This window comes from Pteropus alecto, unplaced genomic scaffold (genome assembly GCF_000325575.1).
Source record: "Pteropus alecto unplaced genomic scaffold, ASM32557v1 scaffold161, whole genome shotgun sequence".
Taxonomy (NCBI): domain Eukaryota; kingdom Metazoa; phylum Chordata; class Mammalia; order Chiroptera; family Pteropodidae; genus Pteropus; species Pteropus alecto.
Window position 1 is genome coordinate 5,288,922 of NW_006432943.1, and position 17,881 is coordinate 5,306,802.

At 32.9% G+C, this 17,881-nt stretch overlaps 1 protein-coding gene and 1 pseudogene across 2 annotated transcripts in view; both read right to left on the reverse strand.

The window, feature by feature from the left end:
• CFAP299 (cilia and flagella associated protein 299) overlaps positions 1 to 17,881 on the reverse strand; it is a 503,911-nt gene that overhangs the window by 388,981 nt on the left and 97,049 nt on the right. The window lies entirely within an intron of this gene.
• LOC112476392 lies at positions 1,427 to 1,545 on the reverse strand (annotated as a pseudogene).

Below are 17,881 nucleotides of genomic sequence, written 5' to 3' on the forward strand. Positions count from 1 at the left end.
GTGATAAAATAATCTAGAATTATGAAGGCTCAAGCTATCTTACAAATTATCAGAAAGTTTGATCGTTAATGAACTGGTCTATACTTGCTGTGAGTACATATTTTACAAGCTTTAATGGGCATTATTAAAACCCCAGTTTCATTACAAACAGGCTCAGAGAACTGTCATTTTAGTTATTTGTTCACATCTTATTTAAGCAAATAATATCACCTTTCATTTGGTTATTCCAGTAATTTTGAGTACTTAGAAGATCCAGGAAATCTGAAGTGCCACAATGAGCATGTAGGCGGCCTGATGGAAAGGGGGAAAAAAAGGTTTAAAAAAAGAGCTAAAATCACTTCCTGTGGTTAACGTTTTAGAACCTAGTCCAGAATAGTCTGTACCAATATTGTGGGTTTGTTGGTATCTTATTTATGAGCATCGGAAACAGACTTGCATGGATGCCATACTTTGAGTAGGACGCACGTGTGAGACAGATGGAACTTGTATTTCTATCAGATGTAATTAAAGACTTATGGGATATACTGCCAAATACCACAAATATTAAACCATTTTAGAATAAATTTACTATTGCTTTGACAGCAGTTTCAACAAAATAGCCGGCTATTCCAACAAATGAGAAGATTGAGTATATTAAACTAGTAGAATTACAGCAATTTAAAATATGATAGTTCGATATAGTTTAATTTTATTGATACAGTACAACTTCCACAGATGTAAACTTCAGGATTTTATTGGGATAAAATACATCAGGCTCTTGTATGTGAAAAATTAGGAAACAGCTTTTAAATGAGCTCTCCCAAGGAGAAATTAATAAGTCAGAAGAGAATAAAGTCAAAAATTAAACACTGAATGAAACTACTTTCCATGCAGGAGAAGAAGGCCACCCAAAGGAGAACTGCCCCTTAGAACAGCATTCTCTCATGGTTTCCCACCATATTCTTGGAATCCCTACTCAACAATGCCAAATGCTTCAGAGAGATAAGTTAGGATGACACTGCTAAATGACCAGTAGATTAACTAGAAGTCACTGGTGATGCTGGCAAGGGCAATTTCAGTTGAGATGGGAGTTCGATCTAGACTCCATGGTCTGAAGACTAAATGAAAGTTTTCATAAGAGTTCCCCTCACCAAAAAAGTAATAAAATTTGAACTTATTGCAAAACATAAATGCACAAGCCTGTCATTCGAATAACAAAAAATAATAAAGTCAATAGATAAGAACATTTATAAATTCCTTAGAGCAAGGCTAACCATTAAATTAGTGAGAAGTTATGAAACATATTTTGTCACTGTACTCTAGAATGAGCTTTAATCAGAGATATATTGATTTTGTTTGTTTGTTTGTTTAGGCAAGGCACTCCTGGGTTGACCTTACAGATCGCAAGGACCTTGTATGCTTACAATCCCTTATTTTTTACTTTTTACACCTACAGCACCTGGCTTTCCTAGGTGGTCTCTCATTCAAGTACTAACCAGGACTAACCCTGCTTAGCTTCCGAGATCAGATGGGATCGGGCTTGTTCAGGGTGGCATGGCTGTAGACGAGAAATATTGATTTCATGCTTATTATCAATCTTAGAAGAAAAGTTATCAAGAGGAGATAGAGGAAACAAACTAAGTGTCCCTTGATGGATGAATGGATACATTGTGGTAGACACACACACACACATACACACACACACACACACACACACACAGAGGAATATTTATTATTCTACCATAAAAAAAGAATGAAATCCTGCCATTTGTGACAATGTGGATGGACCTTGAGGGCACTATGATAAGTGAAAATAAGTCAGAAAAGAACAAATACCATATAATCTCTATTATATGTGGAATCTAAAACAAACATATATACAGAGAACAGATGGATGGTTGTCAGGGTGGGGTATGAAATGGGTGAAGAGGGTCAAATATAGTTAGTAATACTGTAATGCATATTTGCAAACTGCTAAGAGTAAATCTTAAAAGTTCCAATCACAAGAAAAAAAATTTTGTAACTGTGTGCTGATGCATCTTAACAAGAGTTATTGTGACCATTTTGCAAATATCGAATCATTACATTGTACACATGAAACTAATATAATGTTAAATGACAATTATACCTCAATTAAAAAATAAAGAGGAATAGAAAAAATGGCCAAAGAAGCTCATGTACCTAAACTCCCACATGTACTCACCCACTGAAATAAAATTTAAAAATATCAAAAATGAGTTAAATTTCCTTCTTAACTATCAGCTATTTTGCACTTAGATGAATATTAAGTAAACCACATACATATTGTTAATAAGAGACATACCTAAATCAAAATACAAAAAAGTAAAAATAAAAGTGATGAAAAAGTGTATGAGGTAAATGCTCATGATATGTACCATAACATACAAATATTAATGTCAGAAACACTAGACAATATTAAATCATTACATGGTAAAAAGTATTATCTACAAGTGTTCTAAAAGCAAATTCAAGTTTGAAACATATTATCGTTATACTATATTACAAGAAGAAAATAATGTATCTACTAAAATATAAAGTGCAATAAAAATCCTAAACATGATACATCCATATTATAATAGTGCCATTAAAAATTATGTTACATGAAATCACTATCTTGAAGAGTTATCTATACTCCTATGTTCACTGAAGCATTATTCACAATAGCCAAAACATAGAAACAACCTGAGTCCTTCAACAAATGAATGGATAAAGAAAATGTGGTTTATGTATACAATGGAATATTACTCAGTCTTTAAAAAAAGATGAAAATCCTAACATTTGCAATAATATAGATGAAACTGAAGGGCATTATGCTAAGTGAAATAAGTCAGACAGAGAAAGACGAATACTGCATGGTGTCACTTATATGCAGAATCTAAAAAAACAGTCAAACTCACAGAAACAGAGAATAGAATTGGTGGTTGCCGATGACTAGGGTGTGGGGATAATAGAGGCTGGTAAAAAGGTAAAACCTTTCTATTATAAAAAAATGTATAACATAGAGACTACAGTTGATAATACTGTACTATGTAAATGAATTTTGCTAAGAGAGTAGAAATTAAGTGTTCTCGCATGCAAAAAAAAAAGAATAAATATGTGAGGTAATGAATTTGTTAGTTAACTCAATGGTTGGAATCCTTTCACAGGGTTTAGGTATATCAAATCATTGTGTTGTACACCTGAAATATATACAATTTTTAATTAAATATATATTTTATAAATAAATAAGTTACAGAAAAATAGTCAATGACTTTGAACAGTGTCTATAATATGCTGTTATGTTAAAAAGCAAGTTTCAAAATGCAGTGTATGGTATGATCAAAATTTTAAAATATATAAAATACAGATTCACATATATGAAGAAAAAATTAGGGGAAAGAAGTATATCAAAATACCAAAACCAGCTGGGAGAAAAACAGGCAATCTTTATCATTTTCACTTATTTTTTATTTTTTATAATGAATATATATGACTTTTACAAAAGGTTACTTTTAGAATGAGTATTGACCTTATCATATTTGATACTCTGTTCCTTAACTTTAAAATTAGAACATTTCTGTTTTATTTCAAGCATCTCATCTATCAAAGCCAAGTAAGGAAATTTACACCAAAAAAAAAAGGACAAAAGTCACTTGTTAATTAAAAAAAATTTCATTACTGCTTTGAGAAAATTTAACAAAAGGAAAAAGAGATATGAATTATATAATTACTTGAGTAGAAAAATAAAGAAAACTTTCTTCTAAATGAATGGAAACTGACTGACTACAATTCAGTTTTTTTACCCATATTAAAAATTTCACAACGACCAAAAATTGGCAGCTAAATGTGTCTATAATATTTCTTTATACCATTTCCTAAAATGTTATTTTAAATATATAGGTAAATTTTGTTCTTGCTGCAGATCCTTTTTTGCTAGGAAAGTAAGCCATATAAGTATACATTTCAGGAAGGAAATCAGAGTTTCAGCCAAATTAAATAGTTTTTTCTTCTCCTTCCTCTTGCTACTTTCATTGTAAAACATAAGTTAATACTGAATTTTAGCATTGTAGAGGAATACCAAATCCATAAAATCTAACCTATGGTTTATATGCTTTAACAAAATGAAATAATATTTAGCAAATAAACTGTGATCATTTTCTTTTAAAATATATGAGGTAAAACAAGTACACATCTCTCTTTAGATTACAATTGAGAAAGTGATGGACTTGGAGTCAGATATACTGGAATTAAGACTCTCAATCACCATAGATGATCACTTTGAATTTTCTGCATCTTCCACATACATTAATATAGTCATTTATTCCACAAATGTTGACTGTGTATAGATTCTAGTCACCAGAAACTAAGGGTGAGATTAAAATAACGGGAAGGAGGGAAGGAGGGGGAGAGTGAGGGGAGAGGGAGGGAAGGAGGGAGAGAGACAGACAGACAGACAGACAGACAGACACAGGCTAGGTCCTAGCCTTCTTGAAGGTTTCATCTCAGTGATCTGAAAGACAATAACGAATACATGAATAACTAAAGATAATTATAAATTGTGATTTAAAAACAAAAGCTGTGAAGGAAATAGAATTGACATAAAGTTAAGGAGCAGAGGATGACTTAGTCAACTCATCTGGTGAAAGAAGACTGTTCAACATAACTGACAATGGAGCTGAAACCAGAAGGAAGAGGGGTCACACTTGTAGTACACGGAGCAGAGCAATCCAAGCAGAAGGAAAAGATATATTTCTTCCTAGCTCCTGTATACATACTTCTAAGTCTCTCCACTTTCTCCTCCACAAATGCTCTCTGCCTTTGACCTGTTACTGGTCATAACTACTTTCCCTGGTTCCCTCAAAGAACTAGTTTATCATGAGCCACTATGCTTATTTACTTTTCACAAACATCCCTATCATTAATTCTTCTGGATACTGGACTATAAAATATATTGACATACGAAATTTGGTGAGAATGAACAGAAAAGTAAAAGTTTCTCAAAATTATTACACATATATAGGACTGTGTAATATCGTTTACCTAAATATGACGCAACATTTCCTTACATAGAGAAAGAAAATAACTATATTGCCCTATGCCTTATTTATGAATGTTAGCTATTATATTTGTATGCATATTATATGTGTTATCCTACTTAACATATTTTTCAGAGGAGTTCTTTTTTCAAACCTGAGCAAAGTTAATTATTTAAGTGTTTTTATCAAATGGCATTCAGAATTCTAAGTTCAATTTACTACCTCTATTTTTTATGAACATATTAAACTTAGAGAAAACCTGGTGTCCAGCCTATATTAATTCTATTTTTAAACCATGAAATTCTCCTTAGAATTTTTTAGTCTTGCTCATTAAAACGATTATTACAAAAAACGTGTGGTCTTTCCTGAAAAGCATTTTACAATTATTATAGTTAAATAATTTTGATTCACAGCTTAATGACATCCATATTAGACAAAATTAAATGTATTAAACAAAGCATTTCATGTCTGAATATTTTTATTTTTGGCAAATATTGTAAAATACTAAATTGAACCTTTTGCTAGGAGACTGACAAGCTACTCGGGCACTGTTAAAACTAAAAGTTCATCTAAAATGGAGAGGTAAATAAGATTGATTAACCAAGGAAAACATCCTCTTTATAGAAATACTATAGAAAATGAAGAATTATGGATGAAATTATATCTTTAAAAAGGCAGTAATCTCTTCTGTAGAACATTTTACTGAGTTACTGGATAGTTGTAATGGTTTAAATCTTATACAGAATGACTATTTAATGCATTGAATTTCAAACCATAGGATCATGAAACAAATGTGCTAATTTAAACAAAAAACATTCAGAAAAGTTTTAGTAAATGTAAAGAATATAAATTGGGAATCCACAGAATATATAAATTATGCTATTTCTAGAAGAAAGGGAAGGGGAAGGGGAGGAGGGGGAGGGGCAGGAAAGGGGGAGGACAAAGGGTGGAGGAGGAGGAGGAATTGAAGAATAGGATAAGGACCCACTTGATTCAGCATTTATTCAATATCTAACATCTGTTATCCAGTAATTCTTCTAGGTACTAGAGATTCATAGTGAACAAGACAGAGGAGGTTTCTTTACCCATGGATGTTACACTCTATGAGATGAGAACTGACATAGTAGAATAAAAGTGGGTAGTAACTTATAAAATCAGAGCCAAGGGGCTCTTTAAGAGAGGCAATATAGCCAGGCTGAAACACAAAGACCAACTGCCAAAGATGCTAAGATTTGGAAGAGTCAAAATCAGAAGTAGGTAAGGATTCTGAATCTCTCTGGGTGATAGAGCCTCTCATCTACCTAACAGGAAGATATCCACACATTCACATGTAAGAAACAGCGAGAGAGAATGAAGAGACCCTCACGAATATCCCCGATAACCCATGAGCTGTGTAGATAATATTTAAGTTTCACACAGGAATATTAAATAGAACAGAAAATGTCAAGAAAAAAATAAAATAGAATGTTACCTTTTTTAGACCTAAGTTATCATAGTTCACAAAGATCATTGTTGATAAAGTAAATTTTTTAAAAAGTTGAATGTACCTTCCATTATTGTTAAAATAACGTAGTAAATAATAGCTTGAAATTACTCAATTGATTTTTTTTTGCATGTTTTCTGCTGATATAAGTTGTTAATTTTTCCAAAGTATTTGACATAATTGAAATAACATTACACACACAGCATCGCTTAGAAATGTAGAGAAAAGAAGCTGACGTGGCATTTAATCAGTAAGTTCTGTTTACTAGAATATAGTATATGGGAGATAAACAGATCTAGACAAACACAAAACTTCCTCTTCTGCCTCTCTCTTCCACTTTCAAAGACCCCTGTGATTATGCTAGACCCACCGGGACAACCTAGGATAATCTCATAACTTTAATGTCACCTGATTAGCAAGATTACTTCCTTCTACAGGTTTCTTTCCTCTTTGCCATAAAGGTCACGTATGTCCGGGTTCCTGTGACTAACACAAGGACGTCTTTGAGGGCCCTTTATTCATTCTGCCTACCACAATTCAGTTCCCTTTGAAGCCCCTGCTTTGGAATTTACATATAACACTACTAAACGACAAAAGCTATTTCTCACAGAAAGAACTTAATTCATATTTCAGCTCCAGAATTTAATGGGATTTTGGCATATTTTAAAATTATCGGAGCAATGCTTTCCTCATCTAAGAAATGGAGACAAAAATACTTCGCAGGATTTGTTGTGGTGATAAAGGTAAATTAGGTAAAAGAGTGGACACAATGCCTAAGTTAGTAGAGTAAGAACTTCAAAAACACTAACATTATTAGATTATTGAAAATGATACACTATTTGCTACCTCTTCAAATTTCTGTCCACGGTTAAGACTATTTTCCTTTATGTATTCTCTACTGCTTTGTTCTTTATTGTTTTAGTAACTTGAACATTGCTAAAATGCATGTCACTATAGCCAGCATACCAAAATATTTTATTAAGTTTATGTGCTAAAACGTTCTCATTTCTTGGATTATTTAATAAGATATTTCTTAGGACTATTATAATCTTAAATGTTATTTTAATCTTTCCAAAAAGAGTACTTTGAGTAATATTATTATTAAACAAATAATATAACTATCATCTGGCCAAAAGTGACAATCCATGCATGAGATTTTGCTCTGAATTTCTTATCTGCTAATATCTGTTCATGGCCAGAGAAAAGAGAAAGGGCTGTTAGAGCCAGTACTGATATTACCGCAAAAAGTATAATATGACTTTCTTACTGATCTAGTATATATTTCTGGTAAAAGTATTTCAAGCATCATAAAATCTTAAATTCTATATTCCCACATAGAGTTGCCACCTGTGCAGTTATAGAGCCATTTTACAAGATTCTCTGACTCTTCTACTTCTTTTATTACTATCCAGTTCTAGATAGTAATCCTTTCTCATAGAATCACTCAAAACGTGTGTGTTCCCATATTTTCAAATAATGCCATATATACCAGAACACAAAATACTCTTTATTTCTTGGAATGGGATCTCTAAATTAAATGTTTGATATTGAGTATTAGCCATGTACCAAGTCCTAAACATACCAGGCTCATACTGGAAAATTCTTAGATGGACAGAATACAAATGGGGGAAAAATACATAGTAGCACCACTATTATCATATGTTAACTGGTAAAAATAAACATACAATCCTTCAAACACATTTGCTATTTCCAAGTTTAGAAGTAGGAAGACCTGTATTTTAGCTCTATCTCTGCCACTAATTAGCATGTAATTTTTAAACAAGTCACTTTTAAGCCCTTGGGGTCATGCATTATTTCCTGAGTTTGTAAAATAAGCAAATAAAGACTAGGTCTCCAAGAGTCTTTCTAGTTTTAAATTTTTATCTGCATGTAGTGTCTACAGTCCCTAATTGAAATTCTCTCAAGAAAAAAAGTATTAACAAAATTATTTCATATGTACTTTGAAAGGCCGGTAAAATAAATTTACTCTTTCAACAGTTTTAAAAATGCCTGAAGCTGAGTGCAATATCTGCAGTGAGTTTCAATTCTTTTAATTTAAAAAAATCAGTAGATCACTCACATAGATCTTAAAATACTGTTATTTGCTATGAGTTTCAGGGGATGTAACCAGTAGTGATTGATCATTTTTTGCACCTAATATTTTTGTTTCCAGAAACAACCAGCTATGAACATCACAAGAGCATCCTCATTTCAGTGAAGTGCTGTCATCCTTGTATAGACTATTTGTCATTTACAAATCAGACCTAAAATCCTCAGAACATCTTTTGAAAGCCTTAGTATCTACTGATACTAAGCTTTTTCAACAAACTGTTGCCTCTTCTTAAAATTATCTATCACTGTGATTTCCCATCTACTGTTCATGATGATGTCACTGGTTCAGAGCATACCATTTCTGCTTACATGGCTTAAAGAGACCAATAGTCTAAAATCTGTCTGTTGGGCATTTTGACACTTTCGCAGGGATAATGGATGCTTTTTGACCATCGGTTGATTTTTTTAGATGATTTATGAGCTAAATTAATATAGAACAATTTTTTAAAAAATGCTTCATGGACAAATGTATCTTATATTGCACTCTTTGTAGATTGAGTCGAGCTATAAATAATGACAACAAACCCAATCCCAGGATTTCAGAGGTTTTTCTACATATACTGTAATTGAAAATTTGTTTTGATAGGAATATAGTATCTTGAGAATGTAATTTTTTTAGCATTTTATTTTATTGTTAGTTTCAAGTATATAGTACATTGGTTAGACATTTATACGGTTTATGAAATGATCGTCCAATTACTCTGTCATCCTTCTGCCTCTACATATAGCCATGACATTACTGCTGACTGAGAATGTAAATTTTTTTAAATGATTGATCCAATAAATAACAACCAGCAGCATCTTCTCAATATCCACTTAGACACTTTTATCTTTAGACTATTATCATCCATAAGGAAACATGAGGATAATTTATGAAGAAAGAAAAGAATGAAAAGTTTTGCATTGATTTGTTTTTAAGGAAAATGGCCTAGTACATGAAGAATGTATCAACTAGGTATTGCCCAGATTCACATTAAACGGCTACAGCTGGGTATAACCATTAAAAAAAATCTGGATACAACCATTAGCAGATACTTGGCCAGTATAAATCAGAACATATGTTTTAGCTTTATGGCAATAGGCTGTGAGCTATTTGTCACTTGATTCTCCCAAGGTTTCCCAAAATGTGTTAATGTTCCAGGTGTTCACTTAATTCAGTTAGTACCAATATAAAGATTTTTCAAGATGCCGTCTAACTTTATTGAACTAAACAAGTTTATTGGACTAAAATGATATAGCTCTCTATAATGTTGCAATAAGTTCACATAACTTCCTAACATTAAATATCTAGTTTGAATTTATTTAATTAATGGATTTATTTACAGTGCTCTCTTTTATTCAAAAGAGACCAGTTTTCATAACAAATCATTCATTACTTTATTACTCTGTAGCAACTATTTGCACTTTTGATCAGAAATGTGTCCTAGTCTTACTTAACAGTTGAAGACCAATTAATAGTAGAAACATTTAAAGTCTAATTTGGTGTTTTCCCACTGTGTTCCACAGAGTACAAAAGTATTTTATCTACTTTTCTTATGTACATTAACATATTAAATGGTCTGAAGAATCTAGAAATAAAAAAAATTTTAACTGAGAATTTCCCAAATTTATTTGACTATTGAAACTCTTATATCCCATAAAAGATAATAACCTTATATAGAAAGTACTTTAAATCCTTGGAATGAAAAAGATACCACCAAGTCTTATTTATATGCTTCATTTTAAATTCTTAAATAATTTGTTTTCAAATTTTTCAAATCTATGTTTTTTTCACTTTAAGTCCCCTACGTCTCATTTTTTTTAATAGAGGCTATTGATAAACTGGTAACCTTAACTTCAACTTTTACATAATCCAACTCAATGCAGTAAATACTCACTAAGGTACCGTGCTTGGCATTGTAAAATTATTATACAATCCCTTAGTTTTCACTTTAGTAAACAAAATAGACCAAGTCCTATTATTTTTTTCCTTATAAATAACAATTTATATCTATCTGATAATTATTCTGTAAACCCCCCCCCTTTTAAAAATATCTACAATCATTTTAAATTGTGATAATTAACACTAGGCATGTCAATCTAATTAATGTAGCATAATCAGTGAATCAGGAGCCACGTTAAACATTGAGATTTATCTGATATTGCTGAGCATTTCCTTGTGAAAGTATAATTCTTAAAAATTTTGTGCGAAGTCAACCCTCCCCCCATTCCCACCCACAAAAGTATAAAACATATATATATATATGGCTTTTTTTTTGCCAGAGCACTCCACTACAGCAATGACTTTCTAAGCAAAGTATTTTAAACTCTATGAGTAAATGATAATAAATGATAATAAGACAAGGAGTTAAACTTTCATTTAAGGAACATATATGAAACAGAATCAATTCATGTCCAAACGTTGCATTCGGAAACAAACAGTTTCACTGAGTGTACATATTTATCAGAACTTAAAAATTAAACCAGTTTCTTCTGAGCACTGAATTTCCAGTAAATTTTATTTTTAGGCTTAGTATTATTCAAAATATGTAACTGATTTTTTATTTGAGTGATTGCTTATTAAAAGTATTCATTAACTGTTTTAACTGCTAGAAGATGATGCTCACGGAAAATAAAGAATTCTTAAATTTTTATTTAGATACATTTTTATTCCAGACAAGTACAATATGGTAATAAATGAAAGGCTATTTCAAACAAAAAACTTTACATTAGAATAAAATAAAATTCTGTGGGATAAGTGAAATAGAAATAGAATCAAGTAGAAAAATGAATGATAAAAATTTGAAATTGTTATAGAACAGCTTGTCTGGGTTTTTAAATGGAAAATAGTAGACATCATCTGCTACAGTATTTAGTTTCCAACAAATATATTTTAAAAAGTGGCCTACAATGCACCAGGTCTGACATCCTTTACAATTTAAATTATGGTAAAAATATTAGGTATAAACTTTAAAAATATATGAGTAAGTATATAGTTTTTCAAAATTCTTCTAGGGAGTAAATGCACAATATAAGTGAAGACCACTGATAGAGCAAAGTGAGAGTAAATAAATGCACTAGGGAAATGTAGGATTGCTAGAGCACTAAGGGTCCACACAGGTTAATTTTCATGAATCCAAAATGCGACCTCTCACTTTTGCAGGTTTTTAGCCAGCCATGATCAGATCTCCAAGTACAGGTGTTGAGGGAGAAGAGAGTTGCATTTAACTAGTTAGAGTTTTGCCAGACAACAATAACAAAGCAAAAAATAAAAACAAGGGTGTTGATAATGTCTGCAAGGGAGTCATAATAATGATGGATCATGGGGTCTAAAGAAAGTACAGAGGGAAATGGAAGAATGGACTTATGGACTAGTTTTAAAAGGTGGTGAGAACAATAATCTATTCTGTTCATTGGAGTCAAAGAATAAATCAAGAGAACTAAAAAGAGCTGTGGAAAGGTTAGTCTTAATGTTGAGAAAGTGGGATGCTTGAAATTGAGATTATGGAGGATTACAAATACAGTAATGCAAGATCTAGGGTCTGGTGATGGGATGAAACAGATAGTGCTGGTTGATGGACAAGCTCACCGGAAGCCAGAAGGGCCAGAATCTGAGTGTCCAGACTGGAAAGTTTATCTCTATGCTTACTGAATCCCCAAAGAGTTATGAGAGACAAAGGGATTGTTAAATTAATTAAACAACAAGTCATTAGACTGAGGTGTCTATAATGCCGTGGAGGCCTGCATAAGTAAGCAAACCAAAATCTTAGCTATAAATGCCTCACGGTTACAAAATCTAAACCTAAGGACAACCTATCACAAACAGCCAGCTAGGCTTTAAGCTATAATCAATCAATAATTTCTTTGCTTTGCTTCTGCCTTTGTTCTATGAAAGTCTCTCCCCAAGTTCCTGATGGTGGAGCATTCCTAACCACTTCCAGTTTGATACTGCCCAATTAAAATCTGTCTTTGCTGAAATCAACTCTTGAAATTTTTAATATGCCTGTTTATCTTTTAACAGTTTGAAGAGACTGACAGATCCTGGAGGCTACACTGAAGTCTACAAGTAACAGCAAGAATCAAGGGTGGTGGATGGTCTAGTCTGAAGACATGATTTTTGAAAGCTGATAGATTGGGTAAAGCAGAGGAAAATTGTCTGGAAACAGCTACGAAGATATAAAACTCACCACCATTAGAGAGGGCTTCTGGGGAGAGTATCCTTGAGGAAAGAGCTGGCTGTAAAGGGAGTGATCAGAAAAGAGTTCCAGAGAGCAAGTGGATAGGATCCGGAAAGTAGAAAGAGATGGGAGACAGAATCAGAAAAGCAGATGCACAAATAGAATAAAATTCTAGGGGATGAGGTATCCTGGAAGTCTCGAGTTTCTGTGTAAGTGACAGAAACAAACGGAACATGAGATTAATCCTGACGCTGTTGTGGAGAATAACTTGGGACACCCCCACACACACACCAGTTGGTATAAACATTATTTTTAAGTGAAAACATTTGAACTAAAGATGCAGAAAGAAATCTTATCAGAACTTCATTTATCTGACTCAAGTAAAGCCTCCCCCAAAATACTGCCTTTAACCCTCCTTCAAGGGAGTTTTCTGTGAATTCAGCAGCAATAGGGACAGACTGCCCACTCCGTTAGTATCACAAAGCCCAAAAGAACTTTCCAGTACCCTCCTATGTAAGGCCTAACCCAACTCCACGCTCTCCTTTGTTAATTTCGGTATATAAACCTTTTATCTCTGGCTATTAAGTGAGTTACTCATCACTGAGCACTCAGGCTTGTACCCATACCTGTGAACATATAAATGAACCTTGTTCTTTCTCCTGTTTACCTGTCTATTGTCAGTTAGTTTTCAGGTCCTCAATCACTGGATCCAAGCTGGAAGAGGAAAGTTTTCATCCCAACACTATCAAGGCAGACAGACAGTGGTGGTTGGTGAAGTTGTGAGTGTTCCAAGGGAAGAAAAAATTGGGGAGTGGGGAGCTTTTCAGGAGCTTGGGAAACTCAAGAACTTCATTACTCTTGTCATTGATTAGAGGCTGGAGGAGGGACAGCCTTATTAAAGCACTATGTGGGTTTTGTTTTATATAATTCATCCATTGAAAGAATAGACCACTTGGTCTCAACAGGAACTACTAGAAGTTTAGCAACCTCTTTCTTTACTGACCTCTGGGACATCACATTCTCCTGGTTTCCATCCTGCCTCATTAACTCTCCTTCTTGGTCTCTTTACTAGATCATCTTCCTCTCCTGATCTCTAAATTCTGGAGTGTTCTTGAGCTCTGTCCTTGGCTCTCTTTACTTCTATCTCTCTCCCTGGGGGCTCTTCTTCACTAGAATATAAGGCCCATGAACACGGGCACCGTGTCTCTTTTTCATCCTTATAACCCAAAACCTAGCATGATAGTTCCATTAACAAATAATACTGCTGAATGAATTGGTGAATAAATTAATGGTCAATTTATATATATATACATATTCTTTACATTTTCATTCCTTTTTGTTGCTTTAAATACTAAATCTCGACCTTTGACATACACAACTCAATTTGATTCATCTTTGCATCCTGTAAGACATTTCTAAGCTGACTCATCTGCTGCATTCTATCATGATACAAAACCATATTATATACTACGGTGAGATGCAGAAAAAAATTTTTTTATGATGAAATTGATTAACGAAATCCAATAACTTTCAAGTGTACATTTCAACAGTAAGTCATATGTATATGTAGATATATATATTGCATTGAGTGCAGAAAATTATTTGAAAGTTAAATTTGAACATATATAGTCTCCATCCCACACCCCCACGTCAAAGGAGAAAACTGGTTTTATTTTTGACCGTTTTTAATGGACGAACAGGGCAATTATTTAATATCTTATTAACCTCTAGGTGTTCAGAAACTGACTTTAAATTTATTCTCCCTTCCAGGAAATTTCCAGATGGAAAAACCAGATTCTAATTACAATCATTTATTTCCATTTTAAAACTAAGGAATATTATTTATCATATCAGTAACCTCACTTCTCACCTTTTTGAAAAGACTCATAATTCAGTAAGTTAAGAACATATATCAGAATATATTTATCAGATAAAATATGTACCCAAACGTTATTGTTCAAATAAACACGATTTTTTTTACTCTTATTACTTCTCATGTTCCTTTGTTTAATAAAAACGCTGATAAAACCAAATTGAAGAAATCTGAGATGGAAACATAACATGATGAAAATTAAATTCATTTCTTTTTCTCTACCTCTATTGAAATATAATTGAATATAACATTGTGCAAGTTTAAGGTGCACATGTTGACTTGATACATTTATATATTGCTAAATGATTACCATCATAGCATTAGTTAACACCTGCATCACGTACATAATTTCCATTTCTTTTTGAGGGGTGAGAACACTTAAGATTTACTCTCATAGCAACTAGCAAGTACACTATTCAGTATTACTAACTATAAATGCTACGCTGAACCTTGGATCCCCAGAACTTATTTATTAAATTAATTTAAATTTATTTTATTCACTAAATCAATTCACTAAATTAAATTTATAAATGTAAATTTAATTTATTCATTGAATTACTTTAATTTCCATTTTAAAATCACAATTTTAAATGGTCAAAATAGATTTTAAATAGTAAAAAGAATATAATAAAATATTTTAAAAACAAACTTTTAACTAGCATAAAGGTATTTACTTTTAATGTAGTTTATAATTAACCTCTTTTGGTAGTGTGTTAACTAAAACAAAATTTCAGTTTTTTTCAACAGGCTGTGCTCTTCTTATTTTACTCAAAAACGACACAGAATCTCTAAATAAAAGAAACATTCCATGAGGAATAGTTCACCTCCACATGGGGCGTTTTTAAAGCATAAAACCATTTAAACATATCAAAACTATAAAAATTTAAATTAAATTTTAGAACAACTTGAGAAGGATTAATGATACTGGTCCCCAGTTTGGGGTTTTGAGAATTCGCATATGATCTGCCTTGTGCCTAGAATATTCTTTACCCTGATCCTTACCTGGCTGATACCTGTTAGATCTCAGCTTGGCTGTTTCTCTGTGCCAGCTTTCCTGAACCCAAAGCACCTGGGGTGGGGTCCCTCCTGTGGATTCCCAGATACTCTGCACTTCCCTTCTCGTTTATTTGCTTGTCTCTAATCCCTAATCAATGTTAAGCTCTGTTCAGCCAGGAGCTGATTATCTTCTTCAGCAAAGTATCTGTCAAAAAGCATCACAGTTTTTTCATGAATCAGTGAATTTGCTTGCCAATTAAAATTCAGTCATACTCATTGTACTTGAATATAGCCATAGTATCCATTATTTCCCATGAAATCAAGAGGTCAATGCACTCTACTACTCATTCATCAGATTCTGACAGCTATGGCACATATTTTGATGAAAATATTGATCATGCATCAGAGTTTTCATTAAAAAGGCAGCATCCAAAACCTTTAACTGTGCCTGCAAAGGTTTGTTACTAGAGATTTCTTTCGCTTTAATATATTGTACCTGAAACTTAAGCCTCAGAAAAACATTATCATCCTCCCCCCACCCCGCTTGCTATCTACACTACTAAATAATGCATTTTAAGTCCATGATCCCTATTTTCCAAGAGATGCAAATGGAGCATCTTAAGTCCACATAAAAGCAAAAAGTTCGATGAAAACAACTCCCTTATCCCCCTTTTTAAAGTTCAACAGTGTTTACAAAACACAATCGATTCCAGTTTAGGATTTAAGAAAATGTCTAACATTCTAAAATGAGTGAGATTCAACAAACTGATTTATATTGAATTCCAAGCTTCGGACTCCTAAGTCAACATTCTAACAGTGCTAGCTAGTGAAAGTGCAGGGACGGTGCAGCGTGCCATGGCTGAAAGCAGACCAAAAGCTGTGAGTGAAGGATGGCTGCAGGGTCATGTGCTGCCAAGGCCTCAATGTAAACACAGGTGTGTGGGAAGGAGCACTGGGCTTTCCCATCTAGCAGCTAAAGAAACACTGGCAGTCACGCTGTGGAGTCTGAAAGCTAAAGTTTGAAAATAAATTGTTTTGTAAAAATGATACATCTTATTTTGAATTTTAATACATCTTCAACTTAAGTGGTTCATGAAGCACACCTGACCCTCATATCATTGTTTTATGTTGAAAAATTAAGAGACTGGAAAGCAGATCTTTTTTTTCCCCTGCTGAGCATCTCCCTGCTGAGTAATTTGAAGTTATTACCACCTCATTTGCTGGCCTTTAGCAAAGATTCTTTTTATGGTTGCATGGAATTAATGCCACAAGAGAAATTTTCCTGCCAAAGTCTGTTAAATGGCATAGCAGTACCTTTTAGATATATTATGAAATATACCACACATTATCAATAAATGTATCAATAATTATAACATTTGTTAATAGGTTTGGGTTTGGGGGGATTTGTTTTTATTTTTAGGGTTTTGCTTCTGTATAGTTATTTGGGTTTTGTTTTTGTGGGAGGAGGGGTTGGTTTGGTTTTCTGATATATCTGTCTCTTCTTATCAAAAACAGTGTTAAAATAGTGTACAATAACCTTTAGGGTAACCAATGGTTATGAACATAGGTTTTGAAGGAAGACAGTCTAGGTTCATATTTTAGCTGAATAACCTCCTACTAGGAGGCTTAAGCAGATGATGTAAATTCTCAAGCCTCAGTCTTCCTTTTTTAAATGAAGGTAATTGTGTTATCTCCCTGTAGGAGGTTATTTTGTGGATTAAATGAGTCAAAACACAGAAAGCACTTAGTACAGTGCCTAGTTAAGTACAAAATAACTATTACTGTCATTATCGCCACTTTGTTATCAGTATCAGTTTATTTCACTGAGAATTTAATTCATTTCATGTGGTTTCCAAACTGATTATATGAAATGACTGACTATAAAACACAAATATATTTGTAATTAGTTTCTCTGTTACAATATCTCTCCCCTATCCTATCCTATTTCTCAGTTTAGAATATTTCTCTTGAAGCAGTGTCCTGGTGGATAAAAAATGTCACTTTAGTAAAAACTGTAGAAATACATCCTAGGACTTCATTAATAACATGCTCTCATTACTAATTCACAAAATAACTGACAAATTTGAAGTCAACACAATATTCTCATAAAATTGAGACAACTATCATATCTCCAATCGGAGCTGGAAAAAAAAAGTACGGCCATTAAATGATATCACGTGACTCAGTAATAATATGTACAATAAAAATTACATATGTATAAGGTATTTAAAAATATCCCATTTCC